This window comes from Rattus rattus, chromosome 15 (assembly GCF_011064425.1).
Source record: "Rattus rattus isolate New Zealand chromosome 15, Rrattus_CSIRO_v1, whole genome shotgun sequence".
Taxonomy (NCBI): Eukaryota; Metazoa; Chordata; class Mammalia; order Rodentia; family Muridae; genus Rattus; species Rattus rattus.
In genome coordinates, this window is record NC_046168.1 from 64,631,969 (window position 1) to 64,646,887 (window position 14,919).

Here is a 14,919-nt window from a genome sequence, read left to right on the forward strand (position 1 = left end):
CAGGAAACCCATCTGCCCAGATGTATTGAAAACGGGTGCACTTCAAATTGGGTGGAAGCCTTCCACCCGAAAGTGCACCCAACTTAAACCTTAGACCATGGCACAATACACAGTACGAGAAGCACAATGTACAAACACACATACATACACATACACAGGCAGCTTTCCCAACACTCACACCAACGTACCTCCAAGGGGCATTGTTCCAGGGGGTCACGCCCGATCCCGGACGAGCCCCTAAATGAAAGAGCGTGCCCCAAACGGGGACGTGTCTCTCGCTCCAATCGTGGGATGGGGTGCCCCAAGAACACAAGTAGCCATTCTTGATGTAACAGCAAGAGGTAGCTTTTATTAACGAGATCCCGGTCTTAAAGGGATCCCGGTCGACACGTATCTCACACAGGAGACAGAGAATCGACCCGAGCTTCCAAACTCGGGGTTTATATAGGGAGGTTAGGGGCATTCTCGCGTTACACATGATTGGTCAATTCAAATGGTGCACAGTTACTTTCGGCGCGAAATTACATCAGCAAGGAGTACGTGCTCTCTAGCAGCTCGGCAGGCAGGTAGGGTGGCTCATCTCACTCAGGGGGATGACACACTTCTGGGGAGTGGAGGAAGGGGAGGGAGTGGCTACAGATGGTCAATGTCCTCGGGGCTGATAGCTGGTCCGGCAGGTCCTATCTCTAACACCCCTCTCAGGCACGTCCGGACCTTGTTTATGACTAACTTCTTGAAATTTTAATTCCTCAGGGTTAGGTAACCACCAAAGAATGGGCCTGACTCAGTGGCCAGGATATTGGCTGGGTAAATCGGTCAGCAGGAAGAACAGTGGGGTGGGTTGCTTAGTGACCTGACCACCAGATTTATTCTACTGAGTTCAAGCAGAACTGCAGCTGCAGGCGTGGGTAAGGCTGAAATATGATGGCCTTTGGTCTAATATAAGCTAAAATACAATTGCTTTTTAACATGAAGGCTGCTTCCACCATCTTGAGGCTGCTCCCAAGAGCCTACCTGTGAAACTCGGCTACACAGCCACATTAAGGCAGTCTGCCTGTACCCAGGAAGGGGAAATGGGTCAGAGCAAGAATAATTTGAGCCATGGAGTTTCTATTCCACCCCGAGCACTTTATACTTCCTGCCCTGCATGCTCTTAGCTCCTCTCCCTTCTGAAAGCCTGGCTGTCTCTTCAGATGTACACAATTTCCACCTAGTAATTACACCATTTCTGTACTCTGTCTAAGTCAGGGGAGCATGAGCATTTGTGTGCTTGTCCTCCCGGCCGCCTACGACATCTGTTTGCTCTTACTAGAAGCATCTTTTCCAGCCCCAGACCCTCATTCTAACAGGGGCCATTTCCTCTCTTTCCCCACCCCAAGAAACTCCTCTGATCTCCACCCCGAATGCAGAGCAATGTCTTCCTGGAGTTCCCTTCACGTCAACCTACTGCAATACCTACTGATTCTGCGTTTACTCTAAATTTAATTATTTTAATTAGCTAAAAATACAATGTGTGCGTAAACAGATATGCTTAAGTAGCCTTGTGTTACTCATGGTGCTTATAACCTATAAAGTTAATACGGGGCTGGGTTCCTACAGCCTCCCCAGCTATTACGTTTTAATAAATTATTGCACATCTTTCCAAGGACTATAAAAATGAACACCTGCCTCCAACCGGGAAGGCACTGACGCCTAAAGAATGATTCACACAAGCTCATTTTGGTGAGTCTAGCAGGGGTTATTATGGACTACTATGGGACAGCTATGTTTCCCCAAACTCACCAACTTCCCAACTGCGCAATCTTGTTTTATATGGCTCTATGTCTATAAAATTAGTGTAAGCCTGGACTTAGAGTTCTACTTCATGTCAAGGCTACAAACGGCTCAGATAACATACGTCATGAACAAAATCAGTGGAGTTCTATGTTTACACACACTCCACCCTTGCCCGTGTCGGGTTATGCCAGCATTGCCAAAATCTGTCCAACAATGAAAAGAATATGCTGAAGTTGGGCACATAGGACAGGTAAATGGCAGTTTGGGTGGGTTTCAAGGGTTCTGGGTAGGAATCAAAGGACCAGTCTCACTGCAACAACTGATCTACAACTCTGGTTTCTTTGTTTAAAGACCCTTTGTGTAATGGGTAGTGTTGATTCATTAGCGGTGAGCTCATTCTATGGAGGATGTCAGAAGATGACTCTGTGTAATATGGTGTTCTTGCTTGCTTTCTATCGCTGTGATAAACATTATGACCAAAAACAACTGGAACAGAAAAAGGCTTTATTTAGCCTATAGGCTAGAATTTACCACTGAAGGAAGCCAAGGCAGGAACTCAAGGCTGGAACTTGGAGGCAGGGCTGAAGCAAAGACAATGAAGGAATACTGTTTACTGCCTTGCTCTCATGGCCTGCTTAGCTTGCTCTCTTAAATAGCCCAGGGTCACCTGCCCAGATATGTCACTATCCCTGGTAGTCTGGACCCTCCCACAATGATCATTTAATCAAGAAAACACCTCAAAAAATGCCCATGGGACAATCTGATGGAGGAAATTTCTCAACTGAAACTCCTTCTCCCTGGATATATGTAGGTTTGTGTCAAGGAGACAAGGGCCAAGTAGCACACGTAAGCTCAGTAGATCAAAGAAATGACTCTGTTTCCAGAATGAGAATGAAGAAGACCTTCAGGGAGTCGCAAAAACAATGACCAAAGAGCTGAGAAGTCCTGAGGAAGAACTGACCACACACGGGAAGAATCCAGCCCCACTCCAGTCATGGGGCTCCCTGGTGCAGGGAGAAGAGACAGAAATCCTGCCTAAATGTTAAACTGGGTAGCCCCGAAGAAAAGAAACTGGTAGGCAAACACTCAGGACAAGGACCCGCCTCGCAGGGATGATAACAAGGTCAAGGCAATATTACCTTTAGATAGCAACGAAGAAAAATAAATAAGCAAGAATAAACACAGTCTCCAAGAACTCTGGAATATAAACAAGAAACTAAACTTAAGAAGCCGTGAGATTGGAGTCATACCCCTCCCCCACACCAGGCATCCCTACTTCCTCCCCCGCACCCGCACCCGTGCCAGTAGCTGTAAGCTGTGGAGAGCTAGTTTCAGCATCCTTATCACACTTCCTAAGAGTTCCTTTCAATGGCTTCCTGTTTAGGCTGTTACTTTGACGGGGTTTGGGGGAGGGGCTTCCAAGTTCCTCTTTCTCAACTGTGTATCTGCAATCATGGACACCCCTGCAAAAGTATCTTCCTTGCTCTTTACAAATGTCCACGGAGTGACAGATCATGGGCTTCCACGTTGTTTCTGGTGACAGCACAGACCCGCAAACATGGCTTTTGTCCACAGTAGGACCCACAGACCCAGACAAGGTCCTCAGAGGATGCTTGGACTCCAGACATCAAGATAGCCTCAGCCCAGGCCATTCACATCAATATGGCCCTGGCATCGGTGTGCCCCATGAACATCAACATGGTTCCAAGCTGCAGAATAGACCACAGATATCCATGTGGCCTTTGGTGCTAACACAGGTCATGGACATCAACATAGACCCTGGCTACAATAGAATCATGGACCCAGACATGTCCTTTGGAGGCAGCATAGACCCGGACATCGCTATGGCCTCAGGTTGGCAGTGCAGGCCACTCAGATCAGTACGGCCCCAGAGGCAGGATGGCCCATGGATATAAGCCTGGCTTTAGGCTTCTTCAGCACGGACCGCAGACATCCACATCGCCTTCAGCACGGACCACAGACATCCGCATCGCCTTCAGCATGGACCACAGACATCCGCATCACCGTCAGCACGGACCGCAGACATCCGCATCGACTTCAGTGGTAAAACAGATCACAGACATCATCACAGGCTCTGACTGAGGTAGGATCGTGAGTCCAGACGTGGTCTCGGTGGCAGCACCAGAGAAGAATGATTCCGTTCTATTTAAGGGATGGGCCACTGAGCGTTTGACCATGCTCCAGTGAGTATGTGGATAATACAAATAGACTGGGGGGGTGAAAATTAGACTTGGGTGTTTGTTTGTTTTTCCTCTTTTTGGGGGGTATGGGGGTGGCAGAGAGGGTGGGGTGGGATGTCACAAGGGGACAGACATGGAAGGACTGGGAAATGAGTGTGACCAGGGTGCATGATATAAAATTAAAAAAAAAAAAAACCAACAAGAATATGTTGAAAAAATTTTAAAGAAGCACGATTAAGACTAAAAACATAGAAAACATTCCTTAGAATTTTAGCAGAAAAATCTCCCAAATCTAGGCAAAGAAACGGATATCCAAATGCAAGATCCAGCAAGAAACCCAAATACATGTGTGCAGAAAGGGATACTCTCGTGGCACACGGTAGTCAAGATGTTAAATATGTAAAACAGAGACACAACCTTCAACTTTATAAGAATTATAAATAAGCTTGTTAAATCATTCTGGACAATGCCAGCATTTGGATTTAAAAAAAAATAAGTGAACATCTTATTGACAGCGACTAAGTGAATTTGTGGCATTTTTATCACACAATAGATTCCATCCACCCACTATAATTTTCTGAGTTGCCCTACATGTGAATGCATGGTTTTAAGGCTGTCTGTGCTGTGTGCTGCTCCTGTGAGTTTGCTCTGAAAGTACATTAAACTCTCTTTTTCAAAAAAGGTTGCAAGGGGAAAACACCAATTGATCTGCAGAGGCACCGGGTAAGAGCGGTATCAGGGCATGATCATCCTAAAAGCCAGGAGAGTTTGGAACACTGTGTTCCAAGGCTTAAAAGTGCATAGCTGTCGTCCAAGACTGCTGTGTCCAGAAAAGCTATCTTTTACAATTGGTGGAGAAGGAAGGGCACCTCAACGCAACTGTAAACTGAGGCCGTTCGTGACCCCCAAAGCAGCACTGCGGAAGATGCTTAAAGGAGCACTATACAGAGAGGATAAAGGAAGCGTCTGCATGAAAGCGCAGAAAGGAATAAATGTAATGAGAGAAAAGAATAGATAAGCAAAGAGAACTGGAAAGGAGCCTCCTGCTGCCTGCCATGCAGCAAAGCCTGAATACTGCCAGGAGAGGGGAACAAGAAGAAAGCATCAGGACCTGGAAATGACTGACAGTGACTTGTAGTGAGGACAAGCAGTGCTCTCCTGCATCCCCATGGATCTGCAAGAAAAGGGATCTGTGACTTGGTTGTGCAATGCAAAGCAGGCAGCCTTGAAGTCATATACACATAAACAACATAAATGGACTCAGCAGGTTCTAGTTATGTGTGTGTATATAATTAAGATATAATATATAATGTATGATGTATGATAGATGACACATGATATAGTAAATATATAATATATAACATATAATTAGTATATAGTTTGTAATATATAATATAGGATACATGATTAATGTATAATATACAGTATATACTCTATAATATTTATTATATAATATATAGCATTATATAATATGTATATAGTGTATATAGTATATAATGTATAATGTATATAAAGCAGTATATAATGAATAATGTGTAATAAATAATATATAAAATATATTATACATTATAGCATGTATTATAGTACTTTATACTATATATTATATATACTATATAGTATATATTACATATATTATAAAATATAATATGTAATGTATAATATATATTTGTGTGTATGTACATATATATACCTACATATACATATATATTTGTACATATGCATACTATATGTAACATTATAATCAAAGAAAAGAAGGCTACCAACTTGAGAGTGGGGGCATGGAGGGATTCAAGGTAGGGTAACTAGGAGAGCTGGAGGGAGGAAAGACAGGAAGTGATGTAATTCTACTTCAATTAAAAACATCTTTTAAAAAAGAAGTGATGAACGTGGGAAGGCAAGGGGGAAATCTCAGTCAACAACAGACTGCAAATAGAAACAGAAATCTCAAAAGCAAGATTTATAAGAAAATAACAGACTACAACCTACAGGAAGAGGAACACTCCTATTTCCTAGTCATTTCGCATCTATAAACAAAATAAAAGAAAAAAAAATCCCAGGAGCTAGAGAGAGGCTCCACAGTTAATAACCCTTGACACTCCTGCTTTGGGTTCCTCCATGGTGGACACCCGTAAATGAAAGGGCACCTTTCCTCCCAACAAAACCAAACCAGGGCAAAGGTTAGGGGTAGCAATCCCTCACTTTCAGAGAGAGGGAAGGGGGGGGAGGGAGGAGGAGGAGGGGGGGGGGAGGGAAGGAGGAGAGAGGAGGAGAGGGAAGGAGGGATAGGAAGAGACACTGTGTTTATATTCCATCTTTTTGGTGTTGATTGATTTATAGAAATACCCAAACACTATTTGAAGCCGAGGCGGGTAAATAAAATAGTTGGTCAAAATGGTTAAATACTTTTTCTTTTGCCAAAAATAAACTGTAAATATATATTGTTTAATAAAAAAAATCAATCTGAGTTTTGTGCAGTTCACAAATGGTTTCTGAGAGGCAATTTCAAAGTAAATGTTTCTCAAATGTGACTGCCTCATTAGTAAACATGTAACACTTGATCAAAGAAATGTGCGACTTGCATGCTCGAACTCGGTATGCATGCTGCATTTTTATGTGCACCAGATTCTTTTATGTAGAGAGAAGCGTTTATGAGTCACCTCAGTTAGGGCTTTTGTGCTTGTTCCTTCCATCTCCCCCAACCCAGCCCCTTATTTTCTCTTCCTTTTTTACTCTTAACTTTCCCTCATGTGTGTCCCTCACATGCGTCCCTCACATGTGTGTCCCTTATGTGTGACTCTAGTATGTGTCATTATTTTATTTCTGTCTACATCCTAAACTTGTCTCCTTGGATAAGCTTCAGCTGGTCACCTGTTTATCTTTTCATTTGAATACCCATGACTACCAACTTTATTATTCTTAAATACGTTTTGGTGTTTGGGGCACTGGAGACTGAACGCGGAGCTAGCCACTCTCTCGCTACCACTGACACATCCCATTCTTTTATTTTGTTTTGTTTTGTTTTGTTTTTCAAGAAAGGGTTTCTCTGCAGAGCCCTCCCTGTCCTGGAACTCACTCTGTAGACCAGGCTAACCTCAGGCTCACAGAGATCCTCCTGCCTCTGCCTCCCTGCTGGCTTCCTGCCTAAGGACTAGTTCTTATAGTACCAGAAGGTGCCACACGAGCTTCCAAGGAAGGGAAGTAAGCACTAGTCCTAGACAGCTATTGATGTCTCTGAACTATAACAGTGATCAGCACGGTGCATTGATCCCAAGAGTACAGTAGTAGCATGCATACCTTGTCAGTGACCAACAGCTCTCTAATTGGACATAAGACACACTCAACAAGAGGAAAACCATCACTAGCCAACAACTGGGGTTAGTGAGGCCATGTATCTTGGATGAGAACCTACTAAATGAGCACGATTCTTAACTACTAGGTTTGAGATATTTATTCCTATGTAACAGATAAGTATACCTCTCACTTCCCATCAAAGAAACTTGTTGCAACAAAGGTGAAGCATTTTGGAAAGTACAACTGTCCAAAATGCAACGAACAAGGGGGTCTTGTGTGCCCAGCCCCAATGGATACATCCACACCTCAAGTCTCAGATAACATCACAGAAGAGGGGACAGAGAGGTTGTAAGTGCCAGGAGAACAGTATGTCTGCCATGAGACTGCCTCCCCTAGAAACATTAGAGAAGCTACACTCATCAAATCTCACCAAAATGGCTGCCTGAACAAGACCTGAACAAGAGTAACAGCAATAGACAGGTCAACATTGAAGTAGAAAATCTCATAGGGCCCCAACCACTGACAAAGAGCTACAGGCAACTGATTAATGCTGAAAACTGGAGAAAATAGCCTTTCCTGGGCAAAAGTCCCGAATTGGCCACGCAATACTAAGGGGTGAAGTCTGAGATCATATACATACAAGTAACACTTCTAACTGAGCGATCGGGGTTTATGTATTTAGGAAGTGTGAGTGTGTGTGGGATGAGGAAAAGTAACAATTAAAGAAAAAGAGGTCAGATATATAATTGTGAGAGAAAGGAGGAGGTCTGTGGAAGGTCTGTGTGAGAGAGGAAAGAGAAAGAGGAAATGATGTAATTATATTTTAATTTCAATTTTAAAAAAAGACAACCGTTTTAACCTGGGGGGTGGATATACACAGTAACCTGACTCAGCAGGTAAAAGGGCTTGCCACCAAGCCTGACCAAAGGAGAAAAACAATTGCCACACGTTGTCCTCTGACCTCCACATACGTACAGTAGCACATGCCTGCCCATACACATAAACATGCACGAAGAAAATAAATAAAATTTTTATTTTAAAGTCCATGCAGCCTTTCCTTTTAGAAAATGAGACCACAAAACTTCACACAGAGCAAGGTGTCAGTCTCATCCCCTGGCCCAGAAATCTTCCACCCTGTGTCTTCTACACTATGGCTTCCATCACCATGGCTTCCATCACCATGGCTTCTCTCACTATGGCTTCCATCACTATGGCTTCCATCACTATGGCTTCTACACTATGGCTTCCATCACTATCGCTTCTACACTATGGCTTCCATCACCATGGCTTCCATCACTATGGCTTCCATCACTATGGCTTCCATCACTATGGCTTCCATCACTATGGCTTCCATCACTCTGGCTTCCATCCCCATGGCTTCCATCACTATGGCTTCCATCACTATGGCTTCTACACTATGGCTTCCATCACTATGGCTTCCATCACTATGGCTTCTACACTATGGCTTCCATCACTATGGCTTCCATCACCATGGCTTCTCTCACTATGGCTTCCATCACTATAGATTCCATCACTATCGCTTCCAACCTATGGCTTCCATCACTATGGCTTCCATCACCATGGCTTCCATCACTATAGCTTCCATTGCTATGGCTTCTACACTATGGCTTCCATCACCATGGCTTCCATCACCATGGCTTCCATCACCATGGCTTCCATCACTATGGCTTCCATCACTTATGGCTTCCATCACCATGGCTTCCATCACCATGGCTTCCATCACTATGGCTTCCATCACTATGGCTTCCATCACTATGGCTTCCATCACTATGGCTTCCACCTATGGCTTCCATCACTATGGCTTCCATCACTATGGCTTCTACACTATGGCTTCCATCACCATGGCTTCCATCACCATGGCTTCCATCACTATGGCTTCCATCACCATGGCTTCCATCACCATGGCTTCCATCACTATGGCTTCCACCCTATGGCTCATAGAGTGAATTCTTTAACACATTGAATTTCACACATGAATATTTGAGTATGGAGTAAGAAAAGTAACGCTTTGATTTGAAGACAGTCTAAGGTGATTCTGTGGTCCCTGCCTCTGTCTATTAGATTGAGGGAGCCACTCCCAATGTGTCCTGAAGCTCAATCCTGGGGAGTGGCCAGGCTAAATGCACTCTCCCACTAGATCCTGTGAGATGCCTACATCTGGGTGCCCTGTCTCCTTTTGATACATCTTTCTCACTGGGCTTGGTCCAGCTTGAGGACTGTCTGAAATGTGCCTAGTATCTTTGTTAGAGGGAGCATCCCCTGACTCCTAAACAAGCAAAGGTTGGTGGGGTGAGATCTCCAGGGATCTGTCTCAATGGCAGAACTGTCCTCACAGACTGCTGATGTCCTTTTTATTGGGGAATTGAGACCATTTTTATCTTTCAATACCAATGATTGTTAATTTATGTGTTTTTGTTGTTGTTCCTGTTGATTCCTGTTTTTTTGTTGTTTTGCTCTATTTGCATCCGTGTGGGTGTGTTTGTGTGTGTGTGTGTGTGTGTGTGTGTGTGTGTATGTGTAGTACATGTATGTGGTATTTATGTGGAATGTATAATGTATGTACATGTGTGTATGCACTTGTTTTTGTGTGTACATTCACATATGTGTGCTCATTTAGAGACTAGGGTTCAACCCAAAACCTACTTTCTATTACTACCACGTGATCTCTTTAAAAAAAAAAAAAAAAAAAAAAAAAAAACAGGGTCTCTTGTTGCACCTGGAGCTCACCATTCAGTCAGAATAACTAGCCAGTGACTAGACTGGATCTGCTTGTCTCCCACACCGACACTGGAGTTACACTGTGTGCCCCCCTTCCTGGCTTCTACATGGCTGCTTCAGATCCAAATTCAGGTCCTCATTCTTCAGCAACGAGTACTTTACCCCTTGATCACTAACTGAGAAAATTCCTAACAGCTGGGTCTCATGGAGGCATTTCCTCAAGGGAAGCTCCTTTCTCTGTGATAACTCCAGCTTGTGTCAAGTTGACACACAAAAGCAGCCAGTATACGATCTAAAAGAGCTGATCTTGCAGAAGCCTAGAATAGAGGGAAAGTGACCAGAGACTAGGGAGAGAGAGCAGGGAGGTGGGAAAATGTGCCCAAAAGTGAACAGTGGAGAGAAATCAGCAGAGCAAGCATGGCCAACTCTAGACCATTCTGTACCACGTGATGAAAGGTCCAAGAAGTTTAGTATGTTCTCCACATAAAGAAATAATCAACATTTAAGATGCCATACAGGCTAATTGTCCTGAGATGTACATTGAGTCATATGTACACATAATATAAAGATTGTGTATATAAGAAATAAATAAATAAATCAATCAAATCAAATCAAGCAGGGCAGCACGTGTCTGTCATGTCAGGACTTAGGAGAGTGGGGGAGAAAGTCAAAGCCAGCCTGAACTACTTACAAGGACCTTTTTCAAAAAAAAAGTAAAGAAGACAGTAAAACATTTGATACTAAGTTAACAAAAATTAAGGCTGCTCTATACTCTGTACAGGCAAAAAGATATACACACAGATACAGAGGAGTAGGAAGGAGGGCAGTGTAGACCTTGATTCAGGCAAGAGTTGAAGGAACTCGAGATAACTAGAGGCAGGTAGAAAATATAGAGACTTGGGGCGACCTTTGTTTTCAGGGTCAGGCAGCTGAGTGCGAAGCTTTCTGAATTAAAGACTTCTGTTGCTTCTCTGCTCAAAGCCAGGGCACAGAAGCTCAACACTTTCTGGGCTCCTGAGCCAACAAGGTCTGGATTGATGGCTGAGATCGAAGGCAAGACTTCTTCAGGATGAATTGGAGACTGGAAGCCATGCCTGTTAGATGAAGCATTGCCTGTATCTGACAGGTGTACGTCAGAACAACCATCCTGAAGGAGAGCTGTCAACGCTAGGCAGCTAATCATTCGCAGGCTCATTACAGCTCTTCTCTCTTCTCACCTACGTGAACCTACATCACTGTAGTGGCGCCGGAGTCACATCAACTCACCTCTTCCTTGCAAGGGATCTATCAGCCAGAGGAGCTGTCTCTGTCATCTACATCCCCACAGATACCCAGGCAGCAACTTCCTTTAGTACTGGAGACGAGGTATTCTTTCCAAGGATGTTTACAGTACAGAGAAGTCTGAAGTCAGAGAAGACTGAAGACAGCATGCTGTAGTTTTACATGACTTCCCGTGGTCTGGTCTTCATTTTTAACCACTTCACAAAGTGGAATAGCCAGGAAGTGGTAGATTTTAAAAATGATGTTCATGACTATTTCCAAATTACCTTTGATGAGGTCTAAGACAATTTCCCACAAAGTACTTAACAATTCTCAACCACATCTTATTATGCTTTAGTAATTTTGGTCTCTTAACAGCTATAACATAAAATGCACATAGTGGGTGTACTGGCTGGGTTATTTTGTGTCAACTTGACACAAGCTGGAATTATCACAGAGAAAGGAGCCTCAGTTGAGGAAATGCCTCTGTGAGATCCAGCTGTAAGGCATTTTCTCAATTAGTGACAAGGAGGGAGGACCCAGCCCATTGTGGGTGGTGCTATCTCTGGGCTGGTGGTCTAGGGTTCTATAAGGAAAAAAGCTGAGCAAGTCAGGGGAAGTAAGCCAGTAAGTAACATCTCTCCATGGCCTCTGCATCAGCTCCTGCTTCCTGACCTGCTTGAGTTCCTGTCCTGACTTCCTTTGGTGATGAACAGCCACATGGAAGTGTAAGCTGAATAAACCCTTTCCTCCCCAACTTGCTTTTTGGTCATGATGTTTGTGCAGGAATAGAAACCCTGACTAAGATAGTGGGTGTTGTCTGAAAGAATGAATGAAATACAAAAAGGGAAATTCAAATGTACCTTCATGTCGGAGCTTCAACTGTAATGTCCCCCAAATGAAGACTTCTGTCTAAAATGTCAATCGTAATTGATAAGGAGAGAATGACCACTCTGGTGCCCCATAGTGAGAGTGTGCATATAGACGTTTGGGGAAAGTGAAATAAGGACATTTATTTATTAATTCACAATTGGAGGGACAATGTGCCCTGAGAGTATCAAAGAGCAGGGCTCACTTCAAGGACAGCAAAATGAATGGTCCTTTAATTCCAGCCTACATAACCACAAAAGTCTTTATATATGGAGAGATACATGAGACTGACACATTGAGAGACTTATTAAGAAATTGATTCACGTGACTATAGAGGTCAAGAAGTCCCGGGACGATACCTCAGCTGTCCCAGAGTTAATCTCGATTCATGAAATACTAGCTTAAGTGGGAGGTATGAAATACTGGTTTCAAAGAAATTACTGTAGCCAAATAAAGTATAGAGTAGTCTAAAAGTTTCTGTCTCCTTTAATTTTTTAAATCTTTTTATTACAGTTATTTTTTATGTGTGTGCACATTGCCTGGGCCATAGCACAGCAGAAGAATTCAGAGGACAGCTTCTCAAAGTTTGCTCCTTTCACTGTGTAAGGCTGGGGGTGGAACCAGGGTTGCCAGCCTTGATCACCAGATTTGGCAGCAAGCACCTTTACCCACTGAGACGTCTTAGGGACCTCATGGCCCTTCTCTATAATGCAACAAACTTGACTGACAAAAGCTAATTGCAACCACTACGAGGGAAAAGACAGGATTTCTATATTCACATAGGTCAAAAATTGGGACAAAATATGGGGGAATATGAAGTTTGAACACTTTAACAAGGAAGTATGAGACCAGCCAGCAAGTGTGACAATGAGGACAATATTCTACATTGTCCTTTGTCCCATGTTGGCCTCGGAGCCTTTGATTCTCACTTTCCTTATCTGGCACTGATAAAATCCTTTCAATTCCTTGAGAACTGAATGACCCCCAAATGCTTCTCTCCAACCACCCTAGAGTCACAGGGCAGCCTGTCTGTGTCTCTGTGTGGGTTCCAGCATGCTGAGTTTCTCTGGCTTGATGGTAGACATTTCCAAACCCAGGACAAACTCGGCTTGTTTTAATTTCGCATTTGAGGCTTGATCCTCTCATTTGAACACTGCTAAATCGTCTAAGAAAGCTCGACTAGCATTCCCATCTTTAAGCTTTGCAATGAAGGGTAGCACTCATTGCCCAACAGGTGCTCAGTGGATGGCGGGGCAGAGACTGCTGTCCTACTTGAAATAGAAGACAAGAGGCACTCGATGTCAGGCTGTGTACATGACGCCTTCTCCAGCTGGAAAGGCTTATTCAGAAGGAAGGAATCAGTCACAACGGCATGTCAGCGGAGGATCATCTGGCTGAAAACGCTATTCATAAAAGAAAATTACAAAACCGTATGTGGGAGATAAAAAGTTACTGAAATCATTTGCATAAATAACGCTCTACTTCCCTGCTTTATAATTCGACAGCCTCTAGACAAGTAGCTGTTGTCTTTCCGGATCTATAAGGCAGGCTGCATAGTCTGCAGGTTTTAAGTCAGTCATCAAGTATCTATGCTCCCTCTCTCTGTGTCTCTGTCTCTGTCTGTCTGTCTGTCTGTCTGTCTCTCTCTCTCTCTCTCTCTCTCTCACACACACACACACACACACACATAAACATGTATATACCCTTGTGTATGAGCACATGCACATGTGAGCAGCAAACCTACAAATATTTATGTTAAAATATTTTAAATTGCAGAAGTGTGGTTAGGAGTCCACAAACTCAATACTAGCTCAATACCCAGTGCTTACTAAATTTAATGGCTCCTCTCTCTCTCTCAACCTCTCTCTCTCTCAACCTCTCTCTCTCTCTCTCTCTCTCTCTCTCTCTCTCTCTCTCTCTCTCTGTGTGTGTGTGTGTCTGTCTGTCTCTCTCTCTCACACACTCTCTGTGTGTGTGTATGTGTCTGCCTGTCTCTCTCTCTGTTTCTCTCTCTGTCTCTCTCTCTGTTTCTCTCTCCCTCTCTCCCCTCTCTCTCCTCTCCACTACAGGGATACCCACTCAAAGTCGAATTTCTGCTGAGCCAATCATGATCTTTTATAAGTGAACGTGCACAGCACAGCATAACAGGGACACTAAAAATGTACATCACAAACCTAAGACCATCCCCAGTCTAGTACCATGAAAGTGGTGGCAGGGGAGCACAGAGAGGAGAGCAGTGGTCTAGGGAGAGAGCCAAGAGTGTCCAAGTGAAAAGAGCTACAACAAGGTTCACATGAAGTCTGACTTCAAATAAATCACAAGTCAGCCATTCAACAAAAGGAACCAAGAGCCTTTGCCTCTCACTGTGATGGTTAAGATCATGGCAGGACAAAAGAAAGCAAATCAAATCACCTAGAACTGGAGCTACAGGTAGTTTTGAGCCACCATGCTTGGTCCTGGGAACAGGACATCTGGTTCTCTCTGAGAGCAACGAGTGCCTTTAACCACTGGGCCATCTCTCCAGCAAACTGATTTATAGTGATGCCAAAAAGAAACGTAATTCCTACACTCACAGCAGGAATACGAAGACAAGTGAAGTTCTGTCTCAGTGAGAAACAGACAAGTGGAAGAGACACACTATACACACAGGATGATGTTAGCATGAAGTGAAGGAATGGGAACTGCATAAATGGAGGGTCTCCAGAGACCTGGGGGATCAGAGAGGTCATCACAGAAATGGAAGCACATCCAGAGAGATTACCCAGCTCGCTCACCCAATGCC

General features: G+C 43.7%; 1 pseudogene; it reads left to right on the plus strand.

Moving 5' to 3' along the window:
• The first annotated feature begins 3,290 nt into the window (after positions 1-3,290).
• LOC116884399 overlaps positions 3,291-14,919 on the plus strand; it is a 72,189-nt pseudogene continuing 60,560 nt past the window's right edge.